The sequence below is a fragment of the Hordeum vulgare genome, chromosome 5H (genome assembly GCF_904849725.1).
Source record: "Hordeum vulgare subsp. vulgare chromosome 5H, MorexV3_pseudomolecules_assembly, whole genome shotgun sequence".
In the NCBI taxonomy this organism is placed as follows: Eukaryota; Viridiplantae; Streptophyta; class Magnoliopsida; order Poales; family Poaceae; genus Hordeum; species Hordeum vulgare.
The window spans coordinates 195,030,044-195,049,614 of record NC_058522.1 but is presented as its reverse complement, the minus strand read 5'-3'; positions in this window follow the sequence as shown (position 1 = coordinate 195,049,614).

Genomic DNA, 19,571 nt, shown 5'->3' with positions numbered 1-19,571 from the left:
GAGGGGGGCGATGCGCGTGCGGACGAAGTCGGCACCCACCATCTCCATAGTCAATCATGTGTCCCTGAGACGTAAGATCCTGTTGACGGTGACAGACAGCTTCTTATCACCCGGGTCGAAGTCACTCCAATACTTGTCACGGGAATAGATCTTGGCGGTCCTGGGCTTGCAGAAGGGCACATACCCATCCTCGCGGATCCAACACCATTTCCCCCGCCATTCTTCCCACTTCTCGCGAAGGGCCCCATCCAGGTATAACTCCTTGCATCCGGACCTTGGAATCCAGGTAATGGATCCCGAAAGGGCGTCCCCTCCCTGGATACGAGGAGTGAAGCAATGGCAGAAAAGGGCCGTGTTGGGAGTAATCCCGACAAAGTTCTCGCCGAGATGCGCGAATATGGACATGCATGTCACCGCATTCGGCGTGAAGTCTAAAAGATCGAAACCGTAGGTGTGCATAATGTCGATGAAGAACTCAGAGAAGGGCGAGCAGAGCCCATAATAGATGTAATCGACAAAGAAAGGATACTTATCGTGGCCACCGACAGCCTCTCCCGGAGTCACGGAGGTGGCCGGATGCGTCGTCGTTCATGCCGCCCACATGAGCGGTTAGCGCCGCTTCAAGGTGAGAACATCAGGCCCTAGGGAGAAGTAGGCGAACTCCTTCCACATCTTCACCAACTCCTTATCGGCGGGAACAACCTTCCCCTTCTTGCCTTTGGTTCACTTCGGCGCCATAACGACGGTGAAAGCCGCAGCTACCCGCAGCACAACTATAAGAGGTGGGAGGGGGAAGGGGGTGGAAGTTCTAGCTGAAGGGAGGCGACAGCGGCGGCTTCGATATTGAAGGAAGTTGGGGGAAATGGACTTATGCCCTTGCGTTTCCCTCCTTCTTACGTGGGGGATATGCGGGCCGACCTTTGCGTACCCAACCAACGGCTCTACGCGCGTGTGGCCACGTCGGCCACTGTGCGCACGCCTTCCCACTTTGCATGTTCAATGCGCGACGTGGGGAAGGGCCACTTGCAACGGCTCCAAGCTGCCAAGCGCCCTATCATAGAAGCCCTGCACCACTTTGGGCCTGGCCCAACTATGCTTCGCATGCGTGTGTGGCCAAGGCCCGGGGGCTCCTATCGGTGTACTAGAGATTGGGGTCTCCTGTGCCCTAGACTTGTGCACGGGCACCAGTAGCACCCCTCGCGACAGTACACTAAGAGAGCAGACGGGAAGATAAACCCAGGCTCGCCAAGACAAAACCCAAACAAAAGGTGTGAAGAACCAGCCCAGGCTACAAGGCCACGGCAAGCCCTCCTTGTTGGGACGACTTGCAAGGCCCCGGCAGGCCCTCCTTGCCGGGAAGACTCGCAAGGCCCCGGCAGGCCATCCTTGCCGGGAAGACTCGCAAGGGCCCGACAAGCTCTCCTTGCCGGGAGGACATCCAAGGCCCCGTAAAGCCCTCCTTGCCGGGAAGATGGGTTAGGCCGCACGCAAGGACTCCAGGCCGGCAAGCTCCCTTCGCCCACCAGGTGTCCCTCCTGCCACAGTGCCACCAACCGCCACCGCTCCAGCACATCCCTCTTACGCCAACATGAAGCCCAGGTGTCAATACACTTGGGTACATGTCGAAGCCACCTAGATGCTGGTTAGGTGGTCTGACAAGGCTCTTACAGCCCCTCACACCGCAATAGATATATAAGCGGTGAACCCTGTTCACTATGCAACCCGTGAGCACACTATTGGTGACCCCTTTGCCTATAAAAGGAGGCCCAAAGCTCATTTGTAGGGGTTGGAACTTTTGGGGTTTAGACTCTTTGATCACGAGCTAATTACTGTAGGAAATGACCCTACTCTAAGCACCCAATACAAACAAAGCAGGAGTAGGGTTTTACGCGCCACGCGGCCCGAACCAGGGTAAACGACCTTGCCGGTGCTGATCGCTAGTTCCGCTCTTAGCGCCACCTCTCTCCCTCCGCCGAACGATCAAGGGACCCTTAGAGTTTCCCATAGGTGTCGTTTTCCCAACAAAGAGATTTTCACTTCCCGGCCTCTGCACCAACTAGGGATGCAAACATCCATTTTAGTATGAGTACCAAGATAAACATGGTTCTCATAATTTTTAAATGAGTATCAAGATTTTTTTCATGAGTGGTTTCACCACAGGCCAAACTTGATCCTCAATAACTAGGGGAAAATCTATGTGCATCACCTATCAACTCTATGAATTCAACTCGGGTCGTTGGGCTGCAGAACTGCATGCCCAACCACTGAGCCAAGGCTCCTTTTATTGATTTCCTTTATTCATTTCTAGTTAAAGGCACCAGAAAAGACCAACTTCCTTAAGGCTGTGTACACGTACTAATATCTGTACTTGTATATGCATCCGGTTCGACAAAAAGGAGAAAGGAGCAGCGAAAAGTTTCGTGTTCAGTAGCATGCTCGCACATCATCATCGCTCGGCTAGCCCTCCTGCTCGATGCTCGCTCCGCTTGTCCTGGTTGTTGCGCCGCTCGCTAGGGATGATGAGGAGTCGGCAAGGGAGGGAGCGTACAAGGCATATGGGAGGAGGTGGAGGGACATGGGCATGTGACCGTGTAGGAGTTGTCGTTGGCCGGTAAGAATTCCTCTCGATGACTTCCTAGTGCAAGGACATTGTGGTGATATACAAATAAATTTACCTAGAGGTGAGGGATTCAGCTTTCTATATTGAAAGAGTGAGTACAAGTGTTGTTTTAGTAGAAAATTCTTTCTGGAAAAAGAGGTTAAACCTCCGACCTCTGCATCAAATTACGTATGCAACCATCGTTGTTAATTATTCCACAAAGGTCTGACAAAAACATACATCCATCCACACAAAGCAACCACTCACACCTCCAAACTCAATAATGTGGAGTGCTTTCACTCCCCATATCTAAAACTTGTGTCGTTGCCAATCCATCCACATAATGTACGAGGACCAACAGACGATGCAGGAGACCTAAAGCGCACATCACATTCACACATTTTAGAAGCCGCCATCATCATCGGACCACTGCCCCAGCTTCAAGAGAGAGATATGCATCATACTGGACAGCGCGGACATCCGTCGAAGCCACCACCATGCCCAACGACGCCGCCACCTTGTGCTCATCTTTACAAACGCCAAGACTCTAGAAGAAATGTCGTGTGTAGCACCTGCCAACCAGGCATGACTTAGCGTACCACCTGTCGGCCAGGCATGACTTGACGGCTCCACCAAAGCTCCGTGCAAGACGAAGCTGCTCCACCTCCTGCATCTGTCATCCAACACTTCTCCACAAACAATGCTCCAAAGAGAGAAATGGCACTGAAGTACCACCATCGTTTGATGTAGAACACCGAATCCTAAGGTTTCCCTTGAAGCAGTGCCCACCACCAGTAGCCGTCAAGGACACACAGTGCTCACCACCAATCAACCCTCAAGACGACACCTTCAGGAAGGTCACGATGTCAAAGACGCCGCCGCCGCCCACCAGAGTTAGGGTTTTCACTCCGGAGGCAGATAGGGGGAAGTGGAGAAGCACACAAAGACCGATGTCACCAAGAAGAAAAGTGGCGCCCTTAAGCATCATCGTCGGTGCGGCCAGTCGGGGCCGACCAAGGGGTTTCCCACAATCTGGATCTCCTCCACCAGCTTCACCCGTGGCCACAGGCTAGGTTTCCGGCAAGCCAATCTGGTACCGCCAGGAACCTGCAGGAGAGAAGCACACCGATCAGGGCCGAAGCACAACAGCCAGATCAGGCATCGCCAATCGCCAGAGCGCACACTAGGCCCTGGTCCACCGAAGATACATGGACCAACCGACCAGACCACCGACACCATGCCGTCATTGCCTCTTGCCGCATCATGGAGGGGCCTTGCCGGAAGGGTTGCTGCCCGAGTTCCAATTGCTCAGCAGCGCAAGGCGGAGCAGCAAGGGCCCCGCCACCGTAGTCCCCGGCTACGTTATGGGCTTGCCCGGTGCCAGCCTCATGCGGCAGTGAGGGAGGGAGGGAGATTACATGGCTATGATGACGGTTGGAGGGGGTCACCCAAGAGCGTTGTACTTCGGGATGGATGGGGATAGGGTGAGGAGAGGATCTCGGATCTAGTCTCTAGTGCGAAGGAGGTGGCTGGAGGCGCTAGATCAGGCAACGGCGTTAGCGGAGCTCTCTCCCGCTATGGGCGAGGGTGACAAGGAAAATCTACTTTAAAATGAGGGAGAATTTTACTTCCCCGACCTCTGCGCCAACTAGGGATGCATAGAACGTTTTACGTTTGAGTACCAGATTTTTAGTCTTGGTTATGCACCAAGCCTAGTCCCCAATAAATGCATGAGTACCAGAAAAATCTGGTCCTCAAGAATAAAAGGAACCTAAATTCACCTCCATTAGGATTTGAATCTAGGTGTTGGGTCTGTACATCCACTCCCCCAATTAGTTGAGCCAAGCTAGTAGAGAAATAGAGTTGCGTTAGGTTGGTGTCTTAGATTATCCTTGTGCTCGCATCTTGATCCCCACGAAATAGAGTCTCCCCGGCTTTGTATTACAAAGCAACCACCACCGATACAATCAACGAAGATGCTGAGGAGAAAACAGCACAGTCACGCCCAAGAGAAACGAAAGAGAAAGACAAAAGAAAAAAATACCAACAACGGTGGATCAACAAAAACGAACAAGCCTCACGACCGCCGCACCCACCGGGTAACTTCCACCAAGCTCCTAGACTCTGAAGCGCCGGTACCAATGAAAACCTCCAAGAAGGGACACAACAATGATGACACGGCTGCCAACGGTTCCCCTGGTACACGGCAAGGAGGCGGGAAGGGTAGCCCCGACGCCCTCGAGGAAGGTCTGGCGGCACCAACAGGCACCACTCCACCGGTGTCGGCTAGGTCGACAGGGATTTCTCCCTATCCCAACCATCACCTCAGTCCTCCACAGCATGCCACCATATAGTCCACCACCTAGCGCAACACATTCTTGAAGCTTCCACGCCCCTGCACCAACACGTTCTTGAAGCTTCCACGCCGCCTCACCACGGCACCGAAGGGGGCCTACACAACAAAAAAGAGGAGTCGAGAGTAGCGACAGCAGCATCGTCAGCATGTGGGAGGGCCCAACCTCCACCATCAATGATGATAACTAGTCGGACGCGACAGCGAGAGCATACCAAGTCCGTGGGCCCGCTCACTCGACTGGGACTTCAGATGGCCGCAAAGCTCCCGCCGCCGCGCTTTAGAAGGCACGTCGTTGATGCCGCCGTCCCTCGTCCGAGCTGCTCCTCCTCCTCACTATGAAGAAGACGACGAAGTCATGCCAGTGGCCGGCCTGCTAGGACCGAGATGGGGCCTGCATGGGCCATATCTGGGCCGGGAACACACCACCGGCCACCCCATGCCACCACATGCCCCACCGCCAAGGAGCAACATCCCCACAATGCCCGCCGCCGGTTCACCGGGCCGCTGCCAAGCCCAGCAATACTATCACCGACCCATGCCCCGGGCAAGGGAGCCACGTGCGGGGATAGGAGTCATCGCCGTAGGCACCACCCGGGCTAGCATCGGGGGTGCCCGCCGGCACAGTGGGGGAGAGGGGGGAGGAGTACTGCCGAGGGAGAGGATCGTATGCGCAGCCCTAACCACCTCCCGAGGAGGCGGCTAGAGGGCAAATCCGGGAGAGGGGAAGAAGGGACCAGGTCGGGCGGGCTCGATCGAGGCTAGAGGCCCCTAGGGAGGCCGGCGACGGCGGGAGGGGATAGGGGAGAGGGGAGCTGAGGTCTTGGTCATGCCACTTTTCTTAAATCATTCGTTCAAGTTTTGTCTCATAAACCAAGTATCTCATTCTTGTATGAACTGCCAGATGTGTTGCTAGTTGTAGGACTATAGATGCCATGCTCTCGCTTTGGTTCCACGATGTTGTTCTAGCTATATCTGAAGAGTATTCCAGATTTTCTTGGTGAAAGTTTTTGGACTGGAAGTCACACGCCAATGGATTCAACTATTATCCCCCTAATGGAAAGTGAAGTCAATGAGATGAGGGGTCACTAAATCAATTTTTCACACCTTAATCTAAAGATGATAAAAAAACTCTATTCTACCGTTCGATTTGATATATTGAGGGTACCAAAATCTTGAAACTAGAAGTTTGTAAATGACACAAACTGAGCATAATTTGCTACATATTCAAAAAGATTGCATTCCATCTCACCACTACAGTACCGGGCGATGGGCACCATGCGACGCCGACAAGATTGACGACACGTGTCATCAAATAAATCTGCGGCGTCCGGGATATTGATGTCACACAACGTCGAGGAGATGGGGGCGTCCAGCGATTGACGCAATATATCGATGCGGTCAGGGATGCGCCAAGGATGTTATTCTCACTCGGCAGCACGCTCTCATCCGCTTCAAGTGTGGATTGCATGCGCAAGTACGTGTAGATAGCATTAGGAGAATTTTGGTCTTCTCTAGTGCCTATTATAGGAAAAGAAAAAAGAAATCAATAAAATGAGGGAAATTGCATAGTAATCAAATTGCACACAACATGGCTGGCATTTTTACAAAGTCAATCTTGACAGTGTCAATTTTGCGAATCCCCTTATTGAATGTGGCAAATAACCAAATTTCTCGAATTCAGGTTTATTATGGCTGTTACGCTTTAGGAGCTTTATTGTTATGGTGTATAATTGTTTATTATACCGAATTGATTATACACAGTGGTGTGGCACGATGTTTCACCAAATCAATTCAGAGAATATTGAGACAAACATGCCTAGAAGAATAATGGAATTCATCGTGAATCTGGGAAGGGGAGACGTATCTGCCGCCCAAATTGACATGCCTGAGTGGATGGGTTTATTACATGAACGGAGATAATTATTTGCTAATTTGGAAAGAGAGGCAAGACTGGGGTGCCCGAATCATCGATGCTATAAATAACCAATGTTGATGGAGAGGGTGGTGTGCGACTCGCTGAACAATGGGTATAGTCCAGTGGAACTATTTGACCTCATGATGGGAGTGCTACTTCGTCAGATCCTTCACACGAATGCCACACTAGTCGAGTTCAATGGATACAGAATTATTAGTGGTGAATTGGCTAACCTAGAGTAGGTTTTTAATTACTTTAGTGCACACTAAGACATTGATTAGATAAAAGGGGTGAGGTGTAAGAGTGGCAGAACTGGTAGCAAGCTTAGGCATGTGAGATACATTACCACCGTCAGACAGTGATGGGAGCAGAGTTCTTTGAAGAAAAACAGGAAGTGGTCAAGCTACGTGCACTGTTGGTGACATGTTTGGATGCGCCGTGTCGAGGTACTACTCGCCGGCGCTGGTTTGCTGCATGTTCTTCATGGTAGTGTTGAGCTTGTTGGCCTTATCCCATGACGAAGATGGAGGTGGTGGCGCGTACTCCTGCGGTGGAACAGATGGTGCGCGTGCATCAGTGGGTAGGCTCGGTGAGGAACACCGGGTGAGGGCCGAGCACGCTAGCGGCATTCGGCGAGATCCAGGGTGCACAACCTTGAGAGGAGAAGGGTGCGCCGCATGACGCAAAATTGGCCATCTAGACTCGTTGGCCTCCTTGTGGTGCTGGTAGCGGTCCTCCACAGCCGTCGGTACCTCGTCTGTGGCCGCTCACGCGACCTCTTCCCTATCCCCCCCGGTGAGCTAAGGCATTGGAGTTGTTGAGCCTGTGATCCGCCAAGCGTGAGGTGTTGTTGTTGGACGGCGGTTGAGTGCCCATTCCAGAGGAGTTGCCATTGCCGATGATGTGAGCCGATGATCCCTCGGCTCGAACGCGCCCATGGAGCACGATATCCTCCAACAGAAGGTAGGAAACACGACCTGCATATATAGTAGCATCTCCATCAAGTGGAACCTGAGAGAGAGACCCCTGATCATCTCAAGGGTGAGCATCTTGTAGGATATGTGCTCATTGAGGTTGATGAAGGTGTGTGCTTATTCTTTCAGCCGCCCGCGGTAGTCGCTGATGCGCAAGTGACCTTGGATGGTGGCTTAGAACTCGATGGACGTGGATTTCTTGTCCCATGAGGTTGTCGTGGAATGAGTCGAGGAGCATCCAGACACGGTAGGTAGTGTTGTCCTTGGAGGAGATGGCATCATATATTTCACCAATCATCATACCATAGATCACGAGGAGGATCTGTAGGTCGTCCTTCCACCACTGAGCGGACTGCTCTAGGGGCTCCAAGTCAAGGAGGACATGGCTCTCCACGGCGGACTTGCGTGGAGGGACGGACCTCATGCACCGCCACTTTGAGTAGTTGTCGGAGATAGGATCCAGCTTGAAGTCACTGATATTGACAACATGGATCGAGGGTGGCGCTAAGGAGAATTTGCCGACGTGGTTATGCGACCCAAGAGACAGCATGGTGAGAGTGGATGGAGCACTAGCTGGTGGTGCAGACTGCAGAGGCGATGGTGAGAGTGAATGGTGCAGCAACTGACTTTGCAGATGCGATGGGTAGTGGGGTGGAGCTGGCCGACAGCAAAGTGGTGCTGGCAGGGAGAGTGGTGCTACTGGTAGGCAACGACTTTGAGCCAGACCATTCGTCGGAGGTGTGTTAGCTAGCCATGGAGGACATGGAGGAAGGAGTGCTCTAATGCCAAAAAGAATAGCGGAATTCACCGTGTGCACTACAATCAAAGGCAGTGCCTTATATACATCAGACAACGAATAGATTACAACAGAATGTCATATACACTAGGAGAAGTACATCGTGCATGAGGTCGGCATGGTGACCATGGCGGCAAATAGGGGAACCAAGCCAGTAACTGTATGACTCGATCGGGCGTTTAGGTGCAGGTGAGGTTGTTTTCCAACATGCCTTACATCTAGTCTAGCTGAATTGGACATCATATCTGTTACACCATATAGACAGTTCGCCCGGGACATTGTTGGGACACAAGATTCTGCCTAGTGCAACACTCTAGGAGCTGACCTATAAATCTAAAGAACAATTAGAAAGTGTGTTATATCGACTAGAGGGGGTGAATAGGCGATTTTTACAAATTTGTCACTAAGGAATTACTCCGTGAGGAAATTGCGAAGGGACGAAATACGAGCAGCGGAATAACTAGTCAAGTGCATGTAAAACATAGCAGCAGCCTACTCATCATGATGAAATGAAACATACATAGAGCACAAGTAGCATGTAACTAGGATATGCAAGTGAAGAACAAGGTGACTAGAGATTTTGAGATGAGGAAATTGAGAAAGTCTTCAGTCCAAGTCTTCAAATAGTATGATCAATTTCATAGACAAGTACTTCGGGAAATAGATGAGTTGAGGAAATAGAACCAGGAGCTGGATGAAGATACTGATTCGATGAACCCGTTCCAACTGATGTGATAATTGTACGTCTAGTTTGGAGAGGCTTGGTATTTAAACCAACAGACACACAATCCTTATCCTATCATCCTTTATCTAAGGTCACACACACCTCGCCCAACACTCGTGGTAAGTCTTCAGGGCAGACTTCCAAACACTCACAAACTCGGTCACTCTCAATCCACAATTTACTGCTCGATGCTCTAGACCATTTGATGCCTCACCGTCTGGAGGATACACAGTCTTCAAAGGTAACAAGCGTCGGTTCCACACAGGGACAATCTCTTCAGTGATGCTCGATCACTTTTGGTTTTTTGTTTTTGTTTTGATGTTTGGGTTTTTCCTCGTTGATGATTTTCTCTCAAATTCCTCGGAGGATGGGATGTTCTCAAATTACAAGTGTCAAGTTCTCTTTCGGAGCAGCCAGGCAGCTAGTGATTGTAGGGGGTGGCTATTTATAGCCTGGGAGCAATCCCAACATGATATGACATAAATGCCCCCTAATGATATGACTTTTATATGGATAAGGTTTTGGGACAACTAGCATAAAGCACACCAACGATTGGAATCTTCGATCTATGAAAATCCTCAGATCTATCATGTTCCTTACTTGTAGGTAATTCGCACTAGCGAAATCCTAACTCCTTAGCCAGAACGATTTCCTGAGAGGCCACGAGAACTTCGTCTCTATTACTAAAGAAATTGACTAAACTACAAGAGATTTCCAAGGGCTTCACTCGAAGGATTGGTTATGTGTAGGCTTTGAGATGATCATCACTTGGAAAAAATTCCTTAGTATTACCTCGATCCCCTTTAACAGTATTGTGTTCCTATGACACAAAAGAAAGGAAATGAAACTACAAAAACAGAAGTCTTCACGCTTCAAAGTCCTTGCTTCAATATCTTCAAGGACACACCAATTTCCTCACTTTCAAAATCTTCAGGAAAGTATCAAAGTCCTCACTTGAAGACATTCATTTTTAAGGGTCGACATTCTTTGAATATATCAAACTCCTAGTCGACTTACACAGCATGTGTACACTCACAAACATATTAGTCCCTTAACCAATAAGTCTTCAATGCACCAAAATCACTAAGGGGCACTAGATGCACTTACAATCTCCCCCTTTTTGGTGATTGATGACAAATAGGTTAACTTTTCATCGGGGATAAATTTATGAAGTGTAAGTACTCAGTTTGTGGATTTTTTTTGTAAGATATAGAGAAACTCATCTTGAAGATGTCTATATTTGAGGAATTTTCTTTGGACTGCAAATGCACATTGTAGGTTAATATCATGGAGATCTCCCCCTATATCTTGTAATCCATACACACATTTAACATATATCATGAGGAAATTGAAATGCATGATGGTAATTGGTGTGTGACAAAATCCAGCATGTTTGCATTAATCAATATGAGGAATAAGCATGTGGAGAAAAGCAGTTCAAAAAGTGTCAGACCACCATCGGACTTAAGTTTACAACTCATTCAGCCAAACACTTTAGAAGAAGAGAGTTCCAATTTCACAAAAAACACAACCCATATAGCTACACTCGCTTGAACACTAACTCAAATTTCTCCCACTACAAGAAAACGAATTTAAGTAACACAATCATGTAACAGATGAAAAAATGCGTTACAATGGAAATTTCTGTAACTCATCATTTTGTGTCCAATGATAGGTAGTAACTCAGACTATATAAGACCTAAAAGTTTGTTACATGAATATTGTAATTCTAACATATAAATATGTGTTGGTCAAATGTATTACATAGATTTTGATATGGTTACATATAAATATGCGTTACTGAAATGTGTTACGCGTTAGTAACACATAATCATGATTGATACATAGTGTTACGGGCTCTATTATAGGGGAAACTAGAAAAACTAAAATCAACTACATACATAGATCAGAAATACTTTGATGCATAGGGCCCATGTGCCAACATGATATTTTATAAATATGATCTTGTTTTGGTAAATAGTGTTTCCATCCTTTGGTAATATGGTATGAAAAAACAAAAGAGTTTGGTAGGTAAGTACCGAACTATCTTTAGTTGTGGTTGCAGTGAATATCATATTAACCTTATTTCTAGGCAAATTTTAGGATGACTAGGTGACCGTAAATGTGAAATGCACACTTTAAAATCATCATATGAAATTAATTATTTGAGTCGATACTCACAAAGGAGTGGGCGACCAACAACAAGCGAAATTTTAAATTTTGTTTTAAGAATTGGATCCACGGTCTGATCGGGAAAAAGGGAACCAAAGCCTCGTCCGTAGTTAAGAGTTCCGTACATATATATTCAACTTGTATTTCTAGCGGAACAGTTTGTTTTACTATTCTTGTAAACATTTTTACTATCAACCATTTTGAATTATCAAGGTGTTATTCTTATGCAAACCATGCACAACATGCACTATTTTAAATTGCCATGATCGCGCGCCTTTGTTGGAGAGCCCCAACGCTATGATAGGGCAGCGGGTGCAAAATCCTCATGTGGCTCCCTCAACCAAACAAGGCATTCATGTTGCTGCGTGGAAGACATGCGTGCTGTTGCATCACTCCGTTGGCTCTGCTCCCTCTTGTTCCACGTCCCCATCAACCATCATTCAGCTGCTGCTCAACTGCTCGCCATTGATCACCTTCGAGAGGAAACAAACCAAAGCGATGACCGTGGCGGCGGTAGGGCGAGGCGTCGCCGCCGGAAACCATAACCGCTTGGAAAGGCAAAGCATTTTTCCGACGACCGTGGCCGCAACCATGAGAGGGTGCAGCAACCATGGGGGCTGCAGGGGCGATACGATATTGCCGGCAACTACCGTACGGCGAAGCGAGGTGATGCACCAACGAATGCGGCCGCAACCATGACAGAGGTGTGCTGCCGACAACCTACAATTAGGTAGATTCCTCATGTCGAGCATCCTTGTCTAGTGACAAAAAGGGAAGAAATTGAGAACTAACGCCCCTGAAGAATTTCTTCTTGTCGGTGGTGGAGGACCACCAGCGTTGTTGGGGTCATTAGTCAATGAAGGGCCTGCAACAGTGCCATCAAGATCCTCGGCTTGATCTGTCGAGTGCGATGAAGAAAATGAACTGGTGACCAGCAGAGGAACTTGAACTTTCTTGGATTTCTTCTTGGGCAAAAACAACGAATCAAAGTCCTACTGGAATTCCATCTCTTTAAGTTGTTCACGAGTCTTGAGGTGAGTCAGAATGTCCCATGTGTGATCGAATATTTCAAGAACATAATAGTGATTCTTCCTCACACAGTTATGTGTGACAGTTAGGTTACGAAGAATTGCACCAAACTATCGTTTCACCCACTTGTGATTGTGATCGGCCTTCTAATGAAGACTTAGAAGAAGCTCTCGACGAGTCAACACTCGTGGGGCAATTTCTCGAGGAACTTGAGCTGAGGCTTTTGCATCAGAATCTTGTGATGTTGTGTCATCATTGGTGCAATATGATGCAGCTTGACAAAATTGTCCATCATGGGGGTGTGATCCTTCATCAATGACAGTTTCGTCCTTACCTTCGATTGAGGTGCAGTTTTTCTTGATGACTTAGAGTGTCGGCAGAAAACTGAACTAATTTCAAAAATTCTCTATATAATGTATTGAGGATCTGGCCTAGATGAATTTCATGATCCACGGTGCATAAGGCTTCAGTTCGAATGGTGATAGAGCTATGTTGGCCAAAGTCCTCATGAAGAAATCATGAAAGTTTATGGGAATTCCATGAATGATGCTGAATAGAAAATTCTTCACGATTCCCACCACTTCTTCTTCTTCAGAATTATGACCCTTGATAGGACTAAGGGTTTTGGTCAAGATGTGATAGACCATTCTTGGTACATAGAGCAAGTCCTTGACAATGAATGTGGTTCTGGGAGGTTTGCCACGTGCCAAAGGCTTCGTCTGTTGGAAATATGCCCTAGAGGCAATAATAAAATAGTTATTATTATATTTTTTGTTTCAAAATAATCATTTATTATCCATGCTATAATTGTATTGAATGGAAACACAAATGCATGTGTGGATATATAGACAAAATAATGTCCCTAGTGAGCCTCTAGTTGACTAGCTCGTTGATCAAAGATGGTTAAGGTTTCCTGGCCATTGACAACTGTTGTCAGTTGATAACGAGATCACATCACTAGGAGAATGGTGTGATGGACAAGATCCAAACTATAAACGTAGCTTGTGATCATGTTATTTAGTTACTATTGTTTTCTGCATGTCAAGTATACGTACCTATGACCATGAGATCATGTAACTCACTCACACCGGAGGAATACCTTGTGTGTATCAAACATCGCAACCTAATTGGGTGACTATAAAGGTGCTCTACAGGTATCTCCGAAGGTGTCCGTTGAGTTAGTATGGATCGAGACTGGGATTTGTCACTCCGTATGACGGAGAGGTATCTCGGGGCCCAGTAATATGTAACATCCTCACTTTTTAAACTTTTTCGTTTCAAGATATGTACTTGTAACCTGATGTTATCAATAAAGTCAGCTCAGTTCTGTTCCAAGTTGTTGAGTGTTTCCAGAAGACATGATCTCTGGGTTGGAAACACTGGTAATCCGGTTCACTTAACCCGGGTGCCACAACGCTTGGTATCAGAGCCATGCTGACTGTAGGACACTCTAGTAGCCGCGTTAGCACGACGAGTAGTGTAGAGTCGTAAGTATGCATTTGCTCGCTGCATTTGATGGTTGCATGGCATGCATCATGATTCATTGTTTTACTAACCTTTGGCTTTGTAAGTGTAGATGGCACCAGTTTCGTATCATTTTCAGTATGAGCCTGCACCATCCTCCTTCCCATCACTGCTTCGGAACGTCCGGTTTCGACTGTACCCGCACGGCGACGAACGATTGTACCAGCTGTTTCGGGAGCATCTTGCCGAGTCCGTGTACGAGTTCCATGCTCAGGCTTACATGGTTGCCAGCTTGGATATTGGTATCTATTCTCTCTCTACTAAGGGTGGAACGGCTTCTACTCCAGAGATGGCAATCCAGTTTGCTATGGTGGAGGCTCTCACTCACTTGCACTACCACGAGGTCGAGATGTAGACTCATCTAGGTTTCTTCCACTACCCCACCCTGTCGCCTTCGACAGGGCGAGTCATTTTTGCTCCTGTATACCCGACACGTGACCGTGCGACTGCTGTGCTGTCTCGCTATGTGAGCGCCAGCTATCGTATGATAGTATCCCTCGTTGAGGAGTTATCCCGTCTTCGGGCGGCACTTATTATCGCAACTGCAGTGCCACCCCCACCCTAGTCTTCTATTCCACCCCCATATGCACCACCAGTTCCACCACCACCTGGATTTGTGTTTCCAGCTAGCTCTTCAGTACCGACAGGCACTTCGTCTGGCAGTCGCGGTGAGACTCCTTCTGAGTGGGCCTCACTCCTTGCCACTCCTGCTGCTCCGATGCTGAGGCGTCGTGCTCCTTCTTCCTCGGAAGCAGGAACGTCTTGTTGGCGTCGCCGTGTGGCTTTTGCTCCGAAGAATGAGGTCAACATCATTAGTTCATACTCCGACTCAAGATCAGACGACGAGGAGTCGGAAGTCTTCCAGTGTTCGTGCCATCCGCGCCACTAGAGTCGAGGTTGGAGTTGTTGAGCATGCATATTTGCATATGTCAACTGCCGTATGAGTAGTCTAGTCATGATGTTTCCCCTACTATCTTGCCATGAATAATGTTGAGTCGCATTGTATAACTATGTTATTTGCATATTCGCTTTCCAATGTGAGCTCTTTCCTCGTGTTTTATGACCCTGCTTTTCCCTTATGGATGTTGCTCATCGATTCGGTATTTTGCAATGGGAACAATAATTTAGGATGAAAGGAATTTGTAGCCAAGGCGGCGATGGAACCCCTATCCGTCGATCCGCCAGACAGGCAGGTCAACCACCAGAAGACCTACCACCTCCACCACCCCAGGCACCAAATACTGAGCAGATCATGAGGATGTTTGAGGAAAAGAGGAATTGGGATCTTATGGAATTTTTGAGAAGCATGCAGGCTATGGTAGGCCAGAATAACAACAACGGGGCACATTCCAAGTTGTCAGACTTTCAGCGTAGTAAGCCTCACAATTTTGCCCAAGCCATGGATCCAATTGAAGCCGATGACTGGCTAAGGACTATGGAGAAGAAACTAGACATAGCCCGTTGCGATGAAGCAGACAAGGTTCCTTTTGCCACTCACAACTTAGAAGGGCCAGCAGCTATATTGTGGGATAACACAAAGGCAACATGACCCTATGGAGAAGAAGTTTCATGGGAAAGATTCAAGGAAGCATTCCGCGAATATCACATCCCTACAGGAATAATGAAGGTGAAGCAAAGAGAATTCCTTGCTCTTACACAAGGAGTCATGACAGTAGCCGAGTATCTGAACAAGTTCAACAACCTGGCACAATACTCTACCCATGAGGAAAGGAAGATAGACCACTTCATAGGAGGTCTGAATCATACTCTCCGTTGTCAACTCTGTATGATGGACTTTCCAGACTTCCAGACTCTTGTGAACAAAGCCTTCATAGCCGAGCGAGAGCTTAAGACCGGGTACGATGACCGCAAGAGGAAGTTTGAACCCAAAAAGGACAACAAGGAACAGATTGCATAGAAGCCACGTACCTGGCAACCAAACACCACCGTCTACAAGCCTACTTGGAACAATAGTAACAATACCAACAAGATAGTGAGCCAGAACAAGGCCTTCGGCAAATAGCCAGTACTAGAGGATTGCCGTCGCAACAACACATGTTTCACTTGTGGCCAAAGTGGACACTTTGCAAAGCAGTGCCCCACTAATACTGGAAAACCATCCTCTGGCATCAAGCCGCAGGTCAACACCATTGGACGCTGCCCTAACCCTAAATATAATCAAAGACGCGTCTACCATATCTCCGCTGAAGAAGCATGCGAAGCTCCAGAAGTCGTTATCGGTCTGTTCTGTGTTAACAACATACCCGCAGTAGTTTTATTTGATTCAGGGGCTTCCCACTCATTTATTTCGAGGAGTTTTGCCACTGTGCACCAATTTTCCCCTTCATTGTTGGATAAAATCATGGTGGTACAATTCCTTGGCTCTATGCTCAGAACAAATCTCATATACCGAGATCTGGAAATACGAATACAAGGAGCTACGTTTCCAGCTGCACTGATTGCTATCGAATCCTCAGGATTAGATGTGATATTGTGAATGGACTAGTTGACACCCCATCAAGTGTGTATCAACTGTGCCACCAGAACTGTGACGCTGGTTAATCCGGCCGGACAAACCGTCCAATTTCTTGCCAACAAGATGAAGTCAAGAAAAGGAATGGCATACCAACAAGATGTCACGGATATGAACTTAATTCCAGTGGTATGCGAATTTCCGAACGTGTTCCCCGAGGAATTGCCAGGAATGTCACCTGGCCAGGAGATGGAGTTCGCGATTGAATTAGTCCCCGGTACTTCCCCAATTTACAAGAAATACTATTGTATGACAGGTCCAGAGTTGGCAAAGCTAAAGAAACAGTTGGACGAATTACTGCAAAAATGATACATCCGCCCAAGCATCTCACAATGGGGATCACCAGTGCCCTTTGTGAAGAAGAAGGATGGAAGTTTGAGAATGTGCACAGACTATCGTCAACTAAATGAGGTCACTATTAAGAATAAGTACCCGCTCCCACGCATTGATGACCTATTTGACCAATTGAGTGGAGCACGAGTATTCTCCAAAATTGACCTCAGGACTGGGTATCATCAGCTAAAAATCAGAAAAGAAGATATACCCAAGACAGCGTTTACCACCCGATATGGCATGTATGAGTTTACGGTCATGTCATTCGGATTGACGAATGCTCCATCCTTTTTCATGAGCATGATGAACAAGGTCTTCATGGATTTCCTGGACAAATTTGTGGTAGTGTTCATTGATGATATCCTAATATATTCTAAGGGTGAAGAAGAGCACAAGCGACACCTCCGGGCTATCTTGGAAAGATTAAGATCCCATCAATTGTATGCCAAGTTCAGTAAATGCGAGTTCTGGCTAAAAGAAGTGGGATTTTTGGGACACATACAGTCAGAACAAGGTGTGGCCGTCGATCCCAGTAAGGCAACATCAGTATTAAACTGGAAAACACCAGCCTCGGTGACCAAAGTTTGTAGCTTCCTGGGATTGGCAGGCTACTACCGACGATTCATAGAAACTTCTCCAAGATAGCTAAGCCACTAACGGAATTGCTCAAGAAAAATTAGAGATTCGATTGGACGGCAGCATGCGAAAGCAGTTTCCTGGAATTAAAAACAAGACTAACGACCACACCTGTCCTAGTGCTTCCAGACATTCACAAGAGTTTTGACATTTACTGCGATGCTTCTCGACAACGGATCGGCTGTGTGCTGGTGTGGGAAGGAAAGGTTGTAGCATACGCATCTCGACAGCTACGACCGAATGAAGAGAACTACCCCACACATGACTTGGAGCTAGCAGCCGTGGTTCATGCCTTGAAAATTTGGAGGCATTACCTTATTGGGCAAAGGTGTGAAATATACACAGACCACAAAAGTCGTAAGTACATCTTCACCCAACCAGACCTGAACCTCAGGCAATGACGATGGCTTGAACTAGTCAAGGACTATGACCTTGGGATCAATTATCATCCGGGAAAATCCAATGTGGTTGCAGACGCTCTTAGTAGAAAACCAATCATGGTGAATGCTTTAATGGGAAGTATGCATCCAAGACTGCAAGAAGAATTCACTAGTCTCAACATGATACTATGCGGTCCAACTACTCCAGAGACCGTGGAAATTACCCCCACCCTCATAGAAGAAATCAAGAAAGCTCAAGGATCAGATGAGGGAATCAGGAAGATCAAACAGTCCCTGCCAAAAGGGAAGGACAAATCCTTCCGAGTGGATGACCAAGGCATCTTATGGTTCGAGACACGGATATGCGTCCCTGACCAGGATAGCCTGAGACAGCTAATACTCATAGAAGCGCATGATTCCGCATATTCTATTCATCCAGGAGGTACAAAGATGTACCAAGATTTAAGAAAGACATTTTAGTGGTCAGGAATGCGAAGGGATATAGCCTATTATGTCCCCTGCTGGGATATATGTAACAAGGTTAAGGCGGAACACCAAAAGCCCGTTGGGTTATTACAACCTTTACCGGTTCCCAGTGGAAGTGGGACGACATATGCGTGGACTTCATTGTAGGACTACCCAAGTCGACAAGGGGCAATGATGCTATCTGGGTCATTGTGGATATGCTCACTAAAGTGGCCCACTTTATTCCAGTAAAGACCACTTTCAACGCCAATCAACTGGCCTAGTTATACATGTCATGGATAGTAAGCCTCCATGGAGTACCCAAGTCGATCACCTCAGATAGAGGCTCTCTATTCACCTCGGTATTTTGGCTACGACTACATCAAGCTTTGGGAACTATGCTGAAACACAGCACATCATACCATCCTCGGACCGATGGACAGACAGAAAGAGTGAACCAAATACTGGAGGACATGGTTCGGTCATGTGCTCTCACCCATGGACCCAAATGGGAAGACAACCTACCCTATGCAGAATTTTCTTACAACAATATCTATCAAACAAGTCTGAAGATGTCACCATTCGAGGCATTATATGGAAGAAAGTGATGTACCCCTTTAAACTGGTCCCAAACAAGAGATAGTCGCATCTCTGGAACAGACTTGATGCTGGAGGCTGAGAAACAGCTCAAAGATATTCAGGAACGCCTTGAGGCAGCCAAGTCCCATCAGAAAAGCTATTATGATCCGAAGCACCAGGAAGTGACCTTTGAACCAGGAGAATATGCTTACCTCCGAGTAACCCCCATGAGAGGAGTAAAAAGGTTTCGCACACGGGGAAAGCTCGCACCAAGGTATATCAGTCCGTTTCAAGTGATTGCGGGAAGAGGCAGAGTCGGCTATCAGTTAGAATTACCACCCGAATTGTCAGATGTGCACGATGTCTTTCACATCTCACAACTAAGAAAGTGTATTGCACTGCCAATTAAGCAAGCAGATATGAGTGAGCTAGAATTGTCTAAGGATCTGACCTATGAGGAGAAACCCGTCAGAATCTTGGATGAGATGGAAAGAACTACCAGGAGTAAGGTGCTCAAGTTTTATAAGGTACTATGGGAACACCATACTGAGGAAGA